Source organism: Pinus tabuliformis, chromosome 9 (assembly GCF_031772625.1).
Source record: "Pinus tabuliformis cultivar Carrire ecotype Pingquan chromosome 9, CPIR1, whole genome shotgun sequence".
NCBI lineage: Eukaryota > Viridiplantae > Streptophyta > Pinopsida > Pinales > Pinaceae > Pinus > Pinus tabuliformis.
The window spans coordinates 642,813,334-642,829,521 of record NC_142307.1 but is presented as its reverse complement, the minus strand read 5'-3'; the positions used below and the strand labels follow the sequence as shown (position 1 = coordinate 642,829,521).

The 16,188-nt window shown below is 38.9% G+C and overlaps 1 protein-coding gene across 1 annotated transcript in view; it reads left to right on the top strand.

Moving 5' to 3' along the window:
- Positions 1–1,415: 1,415 nt before the first annotated feature.
- Positions 1,416–16,188, top strand: part of LOC149150283 (FKBP12-interacting protein of 37 kDa-like) — a 254,628-nt gene continuing 239,855 nt past the window's right edge. The window contains exon 1 of the mRNA XM_089439398.1: positions 1,416–1,469. The gene's annotated coding sequence lies outside the window, so the exon portion shown is untranslated. The remainder of the gene's footprint in view (positions 1,470–16,188) is intronic.

Genomic DNA, 16,188 nt, shown 5'->3' with positions numbered 1-16,188 from the left:
GTGAAGTCTTGTAGAAGGTACCATATGCTGTACTTGTTGTACTTATCATGTTATGTGGCTAAGTTATGTAAAAATGCTAGCAGGGAGCTCAAAGCCAGGGCATCATTATTGAACATAATTAGCTTTATTGATGACATTTTCCCTTTTTCTAACATGAAAGCTATAGGATGACGCAAGTGTGATATAATCCACCAAAAATTGCTATGTAACTAGCATGCTAATTTTTTTCTTAGGAGTGAGGTCTTGTAAAATGTACGTATGATGTACTTGTTGTACATGTCATGTTATGTGGCTATGTCATGTAAAATTGCTAGCAGGGAGCTCAAAGCCAGGGCCTCACTAGTGAACATGATTATCTTTATTGATGACATTTTGGCTTTTTCTAATATGGAAGCTATATGATGATAAAAGTGTGTGATATAATTCACCACCAAAATTATTGCTAGTATAAAAGTGAGGGATTAACTGATTCTGGAGTTACAAAGGGGTCTATGATATGATGAATGGCCTCCTGTTAACTACACCTGTAGATGAAGAAGTGGCATGTGCACATTAAGCTTAGAAAATAATCCCATGTTCATTAACACTTACCAACACTTCCTCCTGGAGTATATGCTTCATTCTTACACTATGGAGGGTTTTTAGAAGCTCCGTGTTTCTAAAGTTGAAGTGGAGTATAAAACTTTGTTCCAACATCCATGCATGTCATTCAGAAAGATGTTTGTCCATGCAGGAAATTGAATGATGGCTTCATATATTATCAGAATGGTCATCATCAGAATGTAGTTCCTTGTTTACATTTGTCGTCTTTTCTTATTTCCCCACTGATGTATGCGGTTATTTTTTGAGGTTTGCATATGACATGTAAATTCATTTATGTTTTTTCAGATTTGTTTTCGTTTATGTTTTTCTTCAGGTTATTAAAATCCTCCTAAAACATATAGATTCTTTCTCTGCAATTCTCTTTTCTGTTTTCCCTCAAATTTAAATTGCCACATATGTCTCTACTGTTAGTGAATTGCTGCGAAGTGCTGACCTGGGCCCTTCAGCATGATGGTGACCTGTAGCATTTGGGGATAGTTTTTCTTCAATATTAGTCTCAGAGGTTTTCAATATTTATAGTTTTCAAGTTCATTCTACTTGGGTGGCATGTGTGAATTTCTAAATCCACATGGGGATAGTTTGTTATTGGATTATTTAGTTTCATAGTCTGTATTCTTTGTTTCTTATCTACTACTAGTAATGGCTGAGGCAAAGCTGTTGCCGATTATTGATAACCATAATTTGAAGCTCTAACTGGCTAAATTATATGCATGAATTTATGTTTCATTCTCTTTAAATGATTTTCATTGCTTTGATTTATGCTGCTATTCTAGTATAGAATCTAGATGTTCTAATTGTGATGTTGACTTGGATCACAGACGGCTGTTCGGGATTTGAAGTCACAGTTGAAGCCTCCATCACTTAAGGTATGCAAATTAAGCAATATTTGAGCTGTTAATAACATCTTTTTCTAGATACAAAGGATGGATGGATCATTTGTCAGTTTGACTTGAAAGATATTGTTTGCTAGAATGCTACAAAAGATGTATGATAAGTTGAAGTTTTAAGTTTTAACACTGTAGCCCTGAGATATGAGTCACTATTGCCCCTTAGCTTTATGTCAAGTGATGGATTTTCTTGTTCATTATGTTGGAAGAGTAGTGAATTTTGGTCAGTAGTAATAGTTATTTTAAAAATTTGGTGACAGATTTTTTGAAATATGCAAGCTAATATATTTTCACAGAAGCAAGAAACTATAGACTAAGATAGTTCTGTGTATCCACAGATGGCTCTTCAAAATGAGCTGTACAAGGTGGTTTTGTTAATACAAAATTCAACGAATTGCAAGAGCATGATTGCCACAGTTGTTAATTCACAGTTTCAAAAAGGCAGTAGTTGATCATAGGACAATTTTTGATGTTTCATGTTGTGAATGAGGTTGAAAGTTGAGTTCTGACTATTACAGAGCTACACAATAAGAAGTCACTGTAGCTGTAGCCTATAGCAATGTGCAGAGGTTCAGGTAAGAAATATGTTTTTTGAATTCTCCGTTATCTCTTTTTATAGAGAAGATGTAAGGCTGAATCTATGACCAACCTTTGTATGTAACTGTACAGTCAGTTACTAACAGAGTAGTTTTACATTGAGATAACTGTTGCACATGTTTTGTCACAATTCCAAGGAAGTAGTTGTACCATTTTTCTTAAAAGTTCAGAAACATCAGCCAGCAGATTATTATGTCATTGTAAACCTATTCTGCACATTTTTAATGTAAATGATGTTAGTACAACTGCTAATTATGTAACAACCTAGATAAGCCTATGATTTTGGTGACAAATTTCATCTTAGGAGGTTTTTCGTCTCACTGATTATTTGTGTTTCTAAACACGGATGATCAACAAAGTTTCTCTCTAGCCTCATCCCAACGCTGTTGTGGGATTTATCGTCGAAGTCTTAAGTGAGTCCTAGTGTTTTAGTTGAGTCTTTTATAAAAATGATTTGAGAATAATTTAAGCTATTTGGCTAAATTATTTGGTTTCAAATCACTTGGTCCTAGATCATATTGTGTTGTAGAATTGGGTAAGTTTTATGAAGGTCTATAGCGAATAGATATTCCCCCTTTGAGGATTGAATTTGTAAAATTTTATGTAAACAATATTTTAGTGTATGGTAGTTCATACTTAAACAACATAGCTAAAATATTTGAGGGTGGAAAAATAATTAATTCCCTCATGAGTCAATTAATTAATTTCTCTGACAAAAATAAAAGTAAATCCTAAGCCAGAAAATTAATTAATTTAGAGTAGAAAAATTAAAATGTTAGAGAAATTATTTTCTCCAAGTGGAAGAAAACATAGCTAAAATATTTGAGGGTGGAAAATAATTAATTCCCTCATGAGTCAATTAATTAATTTGTTTGGAAAAAATAAAATTAAATCCTAAGTCAGAAAATTAATTTAATTAATTTAGAGTAAAAAATTAAAATGTTAGAGAAACAAGTGGAAAAATTAGTGGGTCTAAAAGAAATTAATTTTTAGAGGTCCCCCACCAAGGGAATATTGAAAATTTAAAGAAAAATTGGACTCTTGGACCTTAGTGGTTAAGTCAAAATCAAAATTTTGAAAAAATTAGCTCAAAATAATTATGTTTGAGCTAATAAAAAATGGTTTTAATGAGAAATTCGAAAATTCCTCAATAATAAATATTTTCGACGGTGGAGATTAAAAGATGACCAAATATTTATCGACGATTGAGATTATTTTGACAGGGATCAAGCCAACTAGTTGTTATTTTCCACTTGAAAGATTTATCTATAAATTAGAGACCATTTTGCTTTTCAAGTCATGATGAAAGCTCTCACTCTAGTCTATATAATTTTGTAATGCTGGTTTTATTCTATCTGCTGGGAACGTTTGAAATATCATAATAAAAGACTTTGGGGTTCAGTTTGTGGTGTTTTTTGTCCGATGGTATGTGCTTTTCTATATTGTGCTTAAAATTTTAAAGTTTGTTTATTCATTAGATGGTGATAAAAAAATTCTATTGGTAGATTTTGGGTCTATCTTATGTGATTTGACTCGCCATATGTCTAGCAAGTTTTGTTTAATAAAATATATAGAGTTTGCAGGTTCCCCGACCCTTGGGCTCCAAGTTCACAGGCTTTGGAGGAGAGCTGACCTTGTTTGGGCTCCGAGAATTCTGTTTGTTTTTCTTACTTTTCTAAGGTTGTGGGAAATACCATAACTTTTGAAAAACATCTGATCTTATGGTCATTATTCATTATTTAAAAAATTATTAGGAGAGCTGACCTTGTTTGGGCTCCGAGAATTTTGTTTGTTTTTCTTACTTCGCTAAGGTTGTGGGCAATACCATAACTTTTGAATATAGTCATTATTCATCATTTAAAAAATTATTTACTCAAAAATATATATTTCCAAGCATTGCATATTTGTATTTAACTTGTAAATTATTTTTGTAAATAAAATTTTCTAACCCTTGTTTTGCAGGGGGTTTTATTTTAAGTTTTATGCTTTGGGGGTTTTTAGCATACTTGTAAATATTCTTTAGATTTATTTTATTTTGAAAATAGTTTTTAGATTTCAAAATTGTAAATATTTATTTGATTTAAGTTTTAATTTTGTAGTATAATTTTTTTAATTAGATTTAACTTTTAATTTGAAATTCAAATTTTACTTGTAAAGTTTTTATCTTACATTTAAAATTTGAAAATAGTTTTTCTAATTTGTGTCTATATATACTAACCTTTCACCTTTTGTATTTTCTATTATGCAAATCATTTCACTAACCCTTTGCATTTTAATTTTTCTTATATATAATTTCTTGGGTTTTTTTGGGAAAATTTATTTTACTTTTATAGGAGAAATCTCTCAAGGGATCAAAGAAAGGAGTAAACTTCTGAAGTTTCCAACCCTTAAAAACCCTAGACGTCTAAGGTTTTTAAGCCCATTTTTTGCAGGTTGCTTTTGTATTTTTTTGTAAGCTTGGTAGGACCCTTTCATTTTCGAGTTTTTACATGTTCGTTATTCACCCCACTTCCAGGGAGGGTAGCACAAGAATTGAACCCAAGATCTCTGGTTCGGTGAGACTTCATTTCCACGGCCATTGCCACTTGAGCTACCCCATGTGGACAACAGGTTGCTTATTTTCAAATTGGGGAAGAAACCCATTCTCTGAAGTCCCTAGCCCTTACTCAACTTAAAAGGCTAGTGTTAAGGACTTATTTTGCAAGCATTAAGAAGGCCATAAGCCCTCCAAGGGCTAGTTCTCATTGCAAACATGAGTTTCTTCTATGGATTGACATTTTATCTCTAATAATTTGTGATTGCAACAGTTATAAAGGTCCGATATTGGGTTTTGAGCTAACATTTTGTGAGTGCAGGTGTTGAGGAGTGAATTCTCTCACATCTCCAAACTTGGAATAGGCCATTAGGCCTTGGGATTTGCTTCTATTGCCTTCATCTCTCATTTTAATTGACTGCATAATTTATATCAGCTATGATAAATCTTCCATAACAGTGAAAAAATTCATGATTAAGTGTCCTAAAAATCATATCTAAGTAATCCAAACACACTAAAGGTTTCATGGTAAAATTTTGCTAATTGTTTGGTGACTTGGGCATTGTTTCTTGAGCTTAGATCTGCTTGTTTGTTGGCTGGAATATCTCTGCATAATCAAATAGATCAGATCTGATATAACTTGGAAAGAACATATTTAGAGGCATAAAATTGATTGGTGTGATATTTAGCATATTGTCATAACATCTAAGTGTCTTGGGCATCAATTTTTTGGCATAAATCTCCAAGTTTAGTGACTGAAATATCTCTGCATAAGGGTTTGATCAGATCTGATATAAATCTGAAGATCACATCTTAAAGGGCTTAAAAATCTAATTTTTCGATTTGGCAAACTTGTTCTAACACTGGCAATTTTTGGGCACAATTTGGCACACACTTTCACATTGGTAGCTCACTGTTTGCATATCTTTCTTATTGCTGTTATAAGTGTTTCTAGATCTGATATATCTCTGAATACTTCATCATAAGAGGGTTAAGTAGCTCATATAATTGCTTGATAAGTCACTTAGTGGCTCATTGATCAATTTTGGTTCTTGCATGCTTGTCAATTATTGGATCTAGAGTGATTTACTTGCTGCTGTCTTATGAGTCACATAAGTGGTTTTCATGCTCTAATCGGTTCATTGTGATTTATGCTATTGGAATCTAATGTTTACTTGTCCTGTTTTAGATCTAAGAATTGTTAACTTAGCACTAAAATCACTCACACATCATAACTCTAATCTTGTTGAATTGTTTAAGTTACTTTGAGCATTGAAGTTTCATTGATCTAATTGGCATTGTTGAGGAATAATTGATTATTGCTAAACACCTCATGTTGTCTATCTTAAGCATTGGCATATTGAGAATTTGTGTTGAGAAATCTGAGGGCTTGATATATTAATGATTTCTCTATCTTGATAACTGCTTGTGAAGTAATTTCATTTTTTAGACAATTTAAACAAGATCTTTTATATGTTAGTGATTATTGACTTCATCAACCAGCTACCATGCATAATAAACAAGAGAACAATAACACAAGATATAGGCAACAGGCAGGGCAAAACCTTTCCAAACCTGAGAGGAAAACCCACGGTAATTCTTCTTATAGTTTCTTATTCTTGATAAAATTTCCAAGACCAATACAAGACCCTTCTGACCAATGTGACTCCAATATCAAGGTTAGATCATTCAACTACTGCTATTCTTTGACTTGCTGTCCCATGAATCAGATCTGCTACCATGAAATAATGATTTGGCTTCCTTCTTCGTTCCTCTTCGTTCTCCAAGCTTCCCTTGCTCAAGATGGTCGACTAGCCTAGTGGATCTCCTCAGCGCTTGCCTTGAAACAATGTGATCTACTTCCTTGAATGGACTGCTCAGAAACCCTAGCCGCAATCCTGAAATTACACTTTTCTTCCCACGTGTGAGTGAGCTCTTTGCTCTTATATTCTTCTTCTTGCCTCGCTATGCTTGGAGTTCTCTTCTAGCCCAATGACCGAGCCTTTTAGGCCTAGAACCAACCCTTAACGTTAAGATACTCTTGAACTGTGAGGCAACCCTAATGCTGCTCTATTCCTTCGCACGTGAGAAGGGTTTAGGGCTCTTCTAGCCCTCCTAAACCCTTGCTTCAACAATCACTCTTCTTCAGATGAATTTGCCTTTAAGATGGACCCAAGACCGAGTATTTTCCTTGATGATGAGGGCAGATGGAGTGAGGCCCTAATCTTGGACGTGTGACAGACTTTCCTGCGGTTATGGATAGACTTCTCTGCAGCTCCCTTCTTCTCCTTTACCTCGCACTCAAGAACAGTCTCCTTCACATAAATTGTAGACCTAATGATCTTGTATGAGTGTCTCTAAATAGATGAGGAGAGACCTTCATTTATATTGCTCGAGGGCTGTCTATGAAGCTGACATAACCTGCCTTTTAGTCGTTGTAAAAATCTCTGTTTTCCCACCCCGGTTTTTAGTTTCTCCTTATTTCTCCCATGTAGTTAAATGCCCATTCCCATAACCATACATTTAATAGACTGAAAAAAATAAATATTGCTGAAAACACAAATTCTGGAAATTTTTCAGAATGCTGGAAATTGCAGAATTAAAAATCAGCAATCAAAAACAGCCATTAAAACACATTAAAACACTGATATTTTTGGTCAACTTGACCCTGGAAAAACCTCCTACAACTCTTGGGGAAAACCAGTTTGAGAGCTCTTCTTTATTTTTGAAAATTGCCTTTTTACAGTGAGAATTATTCAGCAAAAAATCAGTAAGCAAATTTACAACTTATCTCCTTTCCCGTGCCTCACAACAATCTGGAAATTACAGCAAACAGGACAACAATAAATGCTGTACGGCCTCCGTTTTGTGTGCAGAAAAATCAGCAAACTGCTCATCGATTTTTGTGCAAAAATCTGCCTTTCACTATGTGCTGAATCAGCTGTACAAATCTGCTCAACTGCTGCCTTGGAATGTGTGCCAAGCTGCTGTCTCCTTCTCCTCCCTGCTCAGAAATCTCTCTTGCTCTCTTGCTCTCCTTCTCCCAATCTGCTCATGAAAGAATGAATGACCTTTTCCTCCTTTAATATAACTCCAAGTGACTTTTGGGTGATCCAAGTGACTTTTGGGTAATCTCTAAATCCAATGGCTGAAATAGATTTAGATCAATGGCTGAGATTAAATGCTCATTTAAATCTCACTTTCTATTTTTTAATTCACCCCACTTTAATAAAGACCCACTTAGTCATTTATTTCCAAAGTCACTTTTCCTTTCTAATTTTTCATTTACTTTATAAAAGTTACTTTAAAATTAGACTTAGTAACTTTATCACTTAAAGTCACTTTTAAATTAGATTTAACTTTATAAAATTATAAAGTCACTTTAGGAGAAAAATTAAATTCTTTTGGACACTTTTCCCTAGGCCAAAGATCAAAGCCTAAGGGAACCACCTGTCCTCCGGTACCAAATTTCAACACTCCCTCTTACCGAGGAAGGTGTTCCTCACCACACCCATCTTGTCTCTGAAGTAGACATGCTTGCCCCGTGGTAAGGCTTTGGTAAGAATATCTGCAACCTGCTCATCAGTGGAAATATACTCAAGTTTCACAACTCCCTTCTGAACATAGTCTCTGATGAAATGATATCTGATCCCGATATGCTTTGACCTGTCATGAAATACTGGATTCTCCGTGAGTTTAATGCAACTTTGATTATCACAGTAAATCACTGAAGGTCTCAACGGCTGACCAAATAAGCCAAACAACATCTTGCGAAGCCAGATAGCCTCACAACTAGCTAGACTGGCTGCCATATACTCTGCTTCCGCTGAACTCAGTGCTACTGACTGCTGCTTCCGACTGAACCATGACACTACTGCTGAACCCAACCCAAAACAACACCCTGAAGTGCTCTTCCTATCAGAAGCACAACCTGCCCAATCAGAATCAGTGTACCCTGCCAATCTCACTCCATCTCCCTGCCTGTAGTCCAGACCATAATCCACTGTCCCCTGCAAGTACCGCAAAATGTGTTTTGCAGCCACCCAGTGAACCTTCCTAGGCTCACACATAAACTGACTCATCGTGTTGACTGTAAAACAGATATCTGGTCTAGTGTTGACCAAATACATCAAGGAGCCAATCAGCTGCCTGTACAATGTGGGATCCACCAACTCGGAATCCGAAGCATGAAGCTTTTTCCAGTTGGTGATCATCGGTGTCGACATGGGTCTACAATCCTCCATGTGGAATCTGCTAAGGATGTCCACAATATACTTCCCCTGCCCCAGGAAGAAATGCCCCTCCTCCCGCCACACCTCCAAACCCAAAAAGTAATGCATCAAGCCGATGTCCTTCATCTCAAACTTCGACGCAAGATCTCTCTTGCAGTGCTCTATGGGTCTCTCTGCACCTGTAATGATCAAGTCATCCACATACAACACCAGAATGAGAGGCTCCTCACCAATCACAATAAAGTAAAGGTTCGGATCTGCCTCACTCTTTGTGAAACCCATCCCCTGCAAGTATGCATCTATCCTGGAGTACCAAGCTCTGGGAGCTTGCTTCAGGCCATAAAGGGCCTTCTTCAGTCTGCACACATGGGACTCCTTCCCATGCACCTCAAAGCCCTGTGGCTGCTTAATGTACACCTCCTCCTGTATGAAGCCATTGAGAAATGCGGTCTTCACATCCATCTGGTGGATCTTCCAACCCATCTCTGCTGCTATCGATATAATGGAGTGGATCGAAGTATATCGAGCCACGGGAGCGAAGGTCTCCTGGGAGAACCCTCTACTTGGGAGAACCCTCTAGCCACAAACCTCGCTTTGAATTTCTCAATGCTGCCATCTGCAGCATGCTTTACCTTGTTAAGCCATCTGGAAGTAACCACGGATTTGCCCTCAGGCCTCGGCACCACCTCCCAAACATCATTCTTCATGATAGAAGAATACTCCTCCTGCATGGCCTCTCTCCAGACCTGCTGGCTAGCTGCCTCCTCATAGCTAGAAGGCTCAGAGTCAAGGATGCTGGTAACCATCGCCATATAACTACAAAACCTCTCAGGTGGTCTACTCTCTCTGACCGGCCTCTTCGGCTCAGCAACAGATGTGGCATCTCTCAAGGTGTCCTGAAGCCACTTGGGCTTCCTCTTCCCTGAGCATGCTTCTCCCATAGGAGAATGAAACTCCTCCTCCTCATCACCATCAGTAGCCTGAACTCCTGACTGTCTGTCTGCTGTCCTCCTGCCTGCACCTGAACCTGTAGAAGCTGAGGTACCGTGTGAACTGTCCATCAGTGGACTCCCTAGTGAACTGCTCTGTGAACTGCTCTGCATGCTGCCCGGAGCACCACCCCTCTGGCTCGATGAGCCACTGCTCACTGACGGACCTGACATCCTCATAGATGTACCTCCTGATCCTTCTGATCCCTGCCCACTGGATCTCTGCGACTGACTCAACTGCTGCTGAGGGTCTGGCTGATCCAGATACTCTAACTCCCGTGACCTCCTAAAGGCCCTGTCGTCCTCGAACTTCACATCCCGTCTGACAACAACTCTCCTCTATGCAGGAATGTAAATCCGAAAGGCCTTTGAGGTCTCACTGTAGCCCACAAAGATACCCTTCTCTGCGGTGGGCTCTAGTTTGGTCCTCTTCTCCTTGGGTATATAGGAGTATGCAATGCATCCAAAGATATGAAGATGACCAAGATCAGGCTTCTTCTCAGAGAAAGCCTCTTCCGGAGTCATGTGCCCCAAGGCACGATGCGGACTCCTGTTCTGCAAGTAAACAGCTGTGTTGCAGGCCTCTGCCCACAAGAACAATGGCAACCCCTGATCATGTAACATGGCTTTGGCAGCCCCTATGATGGATCTGTTCTTCCTCTCCGCAACCCCGTTCTGCTGGGGGTTGTAAGGAACAGTGAACTCCCTCCTAATGCCTGCCTCCGCACAATAGTCAACAAACTCTCCAAGGGTGTACTCTCCTCCATTGTCCGACCTCAAGGACTTGATCTTTCGACCTGTCTGAGTCTCCACAAGAGCTCTGAACTCCTGAAACCGCTTGAAGACCTCACTCTTGGTCTTCAAAAAATAAATCCAGGTCCTCCTGGAGTGATCATCAATGAATAAGACATAGTACTCATATCCACTCAAGGAAACATGAGACATCCGACCGCTCACATCGGAATGAATCAAATCAAGTATCCCAGTCGCTCTGTTGTCACTGCTGGGAAAAGGGGATTTGGCAAACTTGCCCATCGCACAACCTCTGCAAGTATCAAAGTGATCAGTACTGAAATCTGGCACACCTGTAGTGATCTCCCGCAATGTCCTCAAGGCTCCATGATACATATGTCCCATCCTGCGGTGCCAAATCTCACACAGCTCAGAACTGCTAGCTCTGCTGTCGGTACTACTGCTCAATGCCAAAAGGGGTTGGAATGCAAACTTGTACACCTTTGCATGGCGTACACCTATCACTCTAGCTGAATCCGCTGGAGTGCCCCTGGGATACATCAACACCTGTCCTCCCCTGAACAGTACCTCATATCCTTTGTCCTCCAAAGCTGAGACGGATATGAGGTTCTTCCTCATCCCTGGCACATAAAGAACCTCTGACACCTTCAAGGGAGGTTTGGACTCCCTCTGAAATGTCACTGTCCCCACCCCGACTGCTCTAACAACTCTGTCATCACCAAGTACTACCTCAATATCAGTGCCACTCTCTGAAAGCTCTGAGAAGTACTCACGGACTCCTGACATGTGACGTGAAGCCCCACTGTCCACATACCAGATACATGTAGATGCTCCGCTAATCGAGGGAAAAGCATGCTCCCTCTGAACCTGTGTGGCAGGTGATCCTGCACTAGAGGACTCACACGTAGTGAACGCAAACTCTCGGTCAAAACGACCAGCAAAGTCCTCAATCTCTGCTGAAGCTGCCACGTCCTGGTTCTTCCCCTTCTTCTTCTTCTTCTCCGGACACACAACTGCATAGTGTCCCATCTTTTGACAATTCCAACACTTCACCTTGGAATAGTCCTTCTGTGTGTTCCCCTGTTTACCTTTACCTTTGCCTTTGCCCCCACCACCGCTTGTGGAAGCCTGCTTCTTCCCTTTGCCTTTCTTGCCTCCTGCCACCAGTGCTACGTCCTCATCCTGCTCAATTGGCTTGGCTACCCCAAGCTGTCCTTTCCTGATCTCTGTCTGAATGCAATCATCCCAAAACCTCTCCCATGTGGGAAGGGTCTCACGTGCACAAACCCCATCAGCAAAGTTCAACCATGAACGGGGGAGGCCATTCACTGCAATACGCACCAACTCAGTGGATGGAATGGCCTCTCCAATCGCTGCCAACTCATCTCTCACATTGGTAATCTTTGTGAGATATCCAGCTGCACTATCATTCCCCATTTTAATGTTCTTCAGCTTCTCCTTCAGGACCATCTTCCGGTTCTCATTGGTACTCTGGTAGAGATTGGACAATGCTGTCCACATCTCATGGGCATTGCTCTTTCCTCTCACATGAGGAATGCAATGGTCTTTGATTCTGTCTAGAATCAGCCTCTTACCCTTATTGTTCTTCTTTTTATACTCAGTCAACTGAGTAACATCAGTGGGCACAACAACAGGGTTCTGTGCGGTATGCACCATGATATCCCAGACTTCTGCCTCCTCAAAGATACTCTGCATTCTCTCCTTCCAAACGCTATAATTTATATGCCCATCCAGCCTATCCTCCACCCTCAATCCCAATGACATCCTGCTGTCCTAAAACTGAAAAATAGCACTGCTGTAGTAAAGATAAAACTGCTGTTTATGAAAATCAGCTCGCTGGAATTTTCTGAGTGAAAAATCAGCAACTGTAATTTTTCCTTTTGCTGTCCCAAACTGCCCTTCAGCACTCAAGCTCCGATACCATGTAAAAATCTCTGTTTTCCCACCCCGGTTTTCAGTTTCTCCTTATTTCTCCTATGTAGTTAAATGCCCATTCCCATAACCATACATTTAACAGACTGAAAAAAATAAATATTGCTGAAAACACAAATTCTGGAAATTTTTCAGAATGCTGGAAATTGCAGAATTAAAAATCAGCAATCAAAAACAACGATTAAAACACATTAAAACACTGATATTTTTGGTCAACTTGACCCTGGAAAAACCCCCTACAACTTTTGGGGAAAACCAGTTTGAGAGCTCTTCTTTATTTCTGAAAATTGTCTTTTTACAGTGAGAATTATTCAGCAAAAAATCAGCAAGCAAATTTACAACTTATCTCCTTTCCCGTGCCTCAAAGCAATCTGGAAATTACAGCAAACAGGACAGCAATAAATGCTGTACGGCCTCCGTTTTGTGTGCAGAAAAATCAGCAAACTGCTCCTCGATTTTTGTGCAAAAATCTGCCTTTCACTATGTGCTGAATCAGCTGTACAAATCTGCTCAACTGCTGCCTTGGAATGTGTGCCAAACTGCTGTCTCCTTCTCCTCCCTGCTCAGAAATCTCTCTTGCTCTCTTGCTCTCCTTTTCCCAATCTGCTCATGAAAGAATGAATGACCTTTTCTTCCTTTAATATAACTCCAAGTGACTTTTGGGTGATCCAAGTGACTTTTGGGTAATCTCTAAATCCAATGGCTGAAATAGATTTAGATCAATGGCTGAGATTAAATGCTCATTTAAATCTCACTTTCTATTTTTTAATTCACCCCACTTTAATAAAGACCCACTTAGTCATTTATTTCCAAAGTCACTTTTCCTTTCTAATTTTTCGTTTACTTTATAAAAGTTACTTTAAAATTAGACTTAGTAACTTTATCACTTAAAGTCACTTTTAAATTAGATTTAACTTTATAAAATTATAAAGTCACTTTAGGAGAAAAATTAAATTCTTTTGGACACTTTTCCCTAGGCCAAAGATCAAAGCCTAAGGGAACCACCTGTCCTCTGGTACCAAATTTCAACAGTCGTCTTGAAGCCGAAATGAACATTCATATATATATATATATAGAGAGAGAGAGAGAGAGAGAGAGAGAGAGAGATATGCCGAAAAATACATTGCTTTTTTTTTTTGAATTTGTTTGGAGGAGTCAATTGTTAGCCTTTTGTTCTTGATCTTGAAGGAGTCTTGTCACATGATTCTGCGCTTGATCTTGGAGTCATACATTGTACATTTTCAAATGTAAACATTTACATCAATGACAAACCTATCACCTAGCCTAGAGCTCATAATGAGAGCTACTATAACAAATACATTTTTGAGCATGAAACCCATGACTCAAATTCACAAAATATTTGCTAGATACAATTTACATCATTTACATTGGAATGTGTCACTATGAAGACCGAACCTAGTTACACTTTCTTGAACACTCCCTCTTAACTAGGAAGGTATTCATACATACATGGTCCTTGGACAATTTTTCAAGTTCGCAAAAGAATTCTCATAAGAAGATCAGAGTTGCAATCCATCTGTTATAGCATCATTCCAACCAACATTGTTTCCATATAGCAAGGCCTTGACTAATAGCTCTATCTCTCAATTAGATCAGAGCACAATGTTGGCGAGACTAATGATTGATAGACACACATCATCATGGTCTCTTGTAGGGTCATACCCACCCGAGTGTTCTCCGAGTATGCCCTACTAGGACTATTCTCATCTTGGGTTCCCAACCCTTAAGAATATTGGTCCTCTTGCCCACTCTTATCTTGGATGCCCTATCACATCCTTAAAGAGTGTCGGATGCTAGATGATTCCACAATCCTCCATTCTTTCTTCCAAACTGAAGACAAGAATGTCGTGTCTAACTCTCCCTCTTAACCAGGGATGAGTTCCAAGTTTCTCTTTGCTCAGAAACTTACTCATGTTCCTTTACTCATAGGAATCTTCTAGAGCTCCCTCTTAAACAGGGACTCTATCATCAGTGCTTTATAGGGTCTTCTAGTTGACTGATGATCCAACACCTTGATGTCATCAATTTCTTCATATGTAGGGTTCAACCATCCATCACTTTCCTTCATCATGTCATTCCTTCTTTCCTGGAAAGCATCCTCCTTGGATCTGCATCTGGGGCTTCCTTCATAGGGCCATCTAGCTCCACCTTTCTTTCAGCAGTGATTGCTCTATATCTCGAGGTACATAGTTGTGACATCCTTCACAACTCTTCTTACCAAGGCCCTGCATACATACCCAGACTTATCCAAAAAGTCAGAAACCAAAAATAAATCACATATTACCTTTTTGGTGATGGCCTTTTCCAGTGACATCTCCTTGTAGATATCAACACCCTACATACATGTTGACACATCTTTGTAGATATCTGTAGTCAAGGGTCTTCAACTTTTCAGACTTCTATCCAAGTCTCCATATCTTTCTGGGAGATTTCCTCGTCAAATCTTCTTTGGATGTTGATTGCTTCCATCATGGTTGCATATCTCACGATCTCTATCATCCTTACACCTTTCATTCCTAGGGGCTTCCAATCAGAGTTCCTTAATTGTAGTCAAGTACCTCATATTCCATATGAGGACAGGTTATGTTCATTTCATCTTTAAACCTTGCAAAGGAGGAGATCCTTTTTCTCTTGATCATGCTTGATCCATGCTACCTGCAACCATGTGACATGATATTATAATATTAAACAAAATATACATACCTCATTTGTCTTGAATCATATCATGATTCTTGCAGCGGACTTCTTGAGGGATCTTTGACCTGCAATGTAGTTGATAAGTACCATTGACCTGGATTCTTTACAGAGGATATTTGCTTGTAGAAATTCATCAAAGATTCGGAGAACCAAGATGTTCTCATCTTAGAATTTTCCACACATAACAATTTCATTTCTACCTAGAATCCTTACATAAAGAAATACAATTTACATTAATCATAACCATTAATAGTATTTCCATAGGATTCTACATATCCTCATTCATCAAATGTTCATCAATTGTTCATCCATGGATGTTACCGAATCCATAGTCAATTCATTCTTTAAAAGAGTTACTTAAACAACACATAAGAATTTTCATGAATCTCAACATGCTATGCTAACTAAGACATATGAAAGAAAGCAGGAGGTGATCTTTTTAATCATAGTAAAAATCCTCAGGCTCCTCCTCCTTCGGCTTCCTTTCATTGTCTTTTGTTTCCTGAGTGACATGAGCTGGTTCATGTTTCCTCTTGCCATTCTTCTTTCGCTTGGGATAATCTCTTCGGTAGTGTCCATATTCGTGACATTCAAAGCATTGAATCTTTGACATGTCTTTCTTGGGATGTTGTTGGTGACTGGATCTCTCAAACTTTTCGAACTTCCCTTTTCTTTTAAACCTAGCAGCAAATGCTTGCTCTTTGGATCCAATTGCAATATCTTCCTTGGCCTTTAATTAGGCTTCTTCCACTTTGCATATTGCCCATAGATCATTGAGTGAGGATGCCTCCTTGGCCCATATGCTCGTTGTAAAGTTTCTCCACTCCTCAGGTAGTGCATTCAGCACTATCGTAGTCATCTCTTGATCAGACATGATTTCTCCTTGTTCCTGCAACTGATCTCTTATTTCAAAGACCCTCATG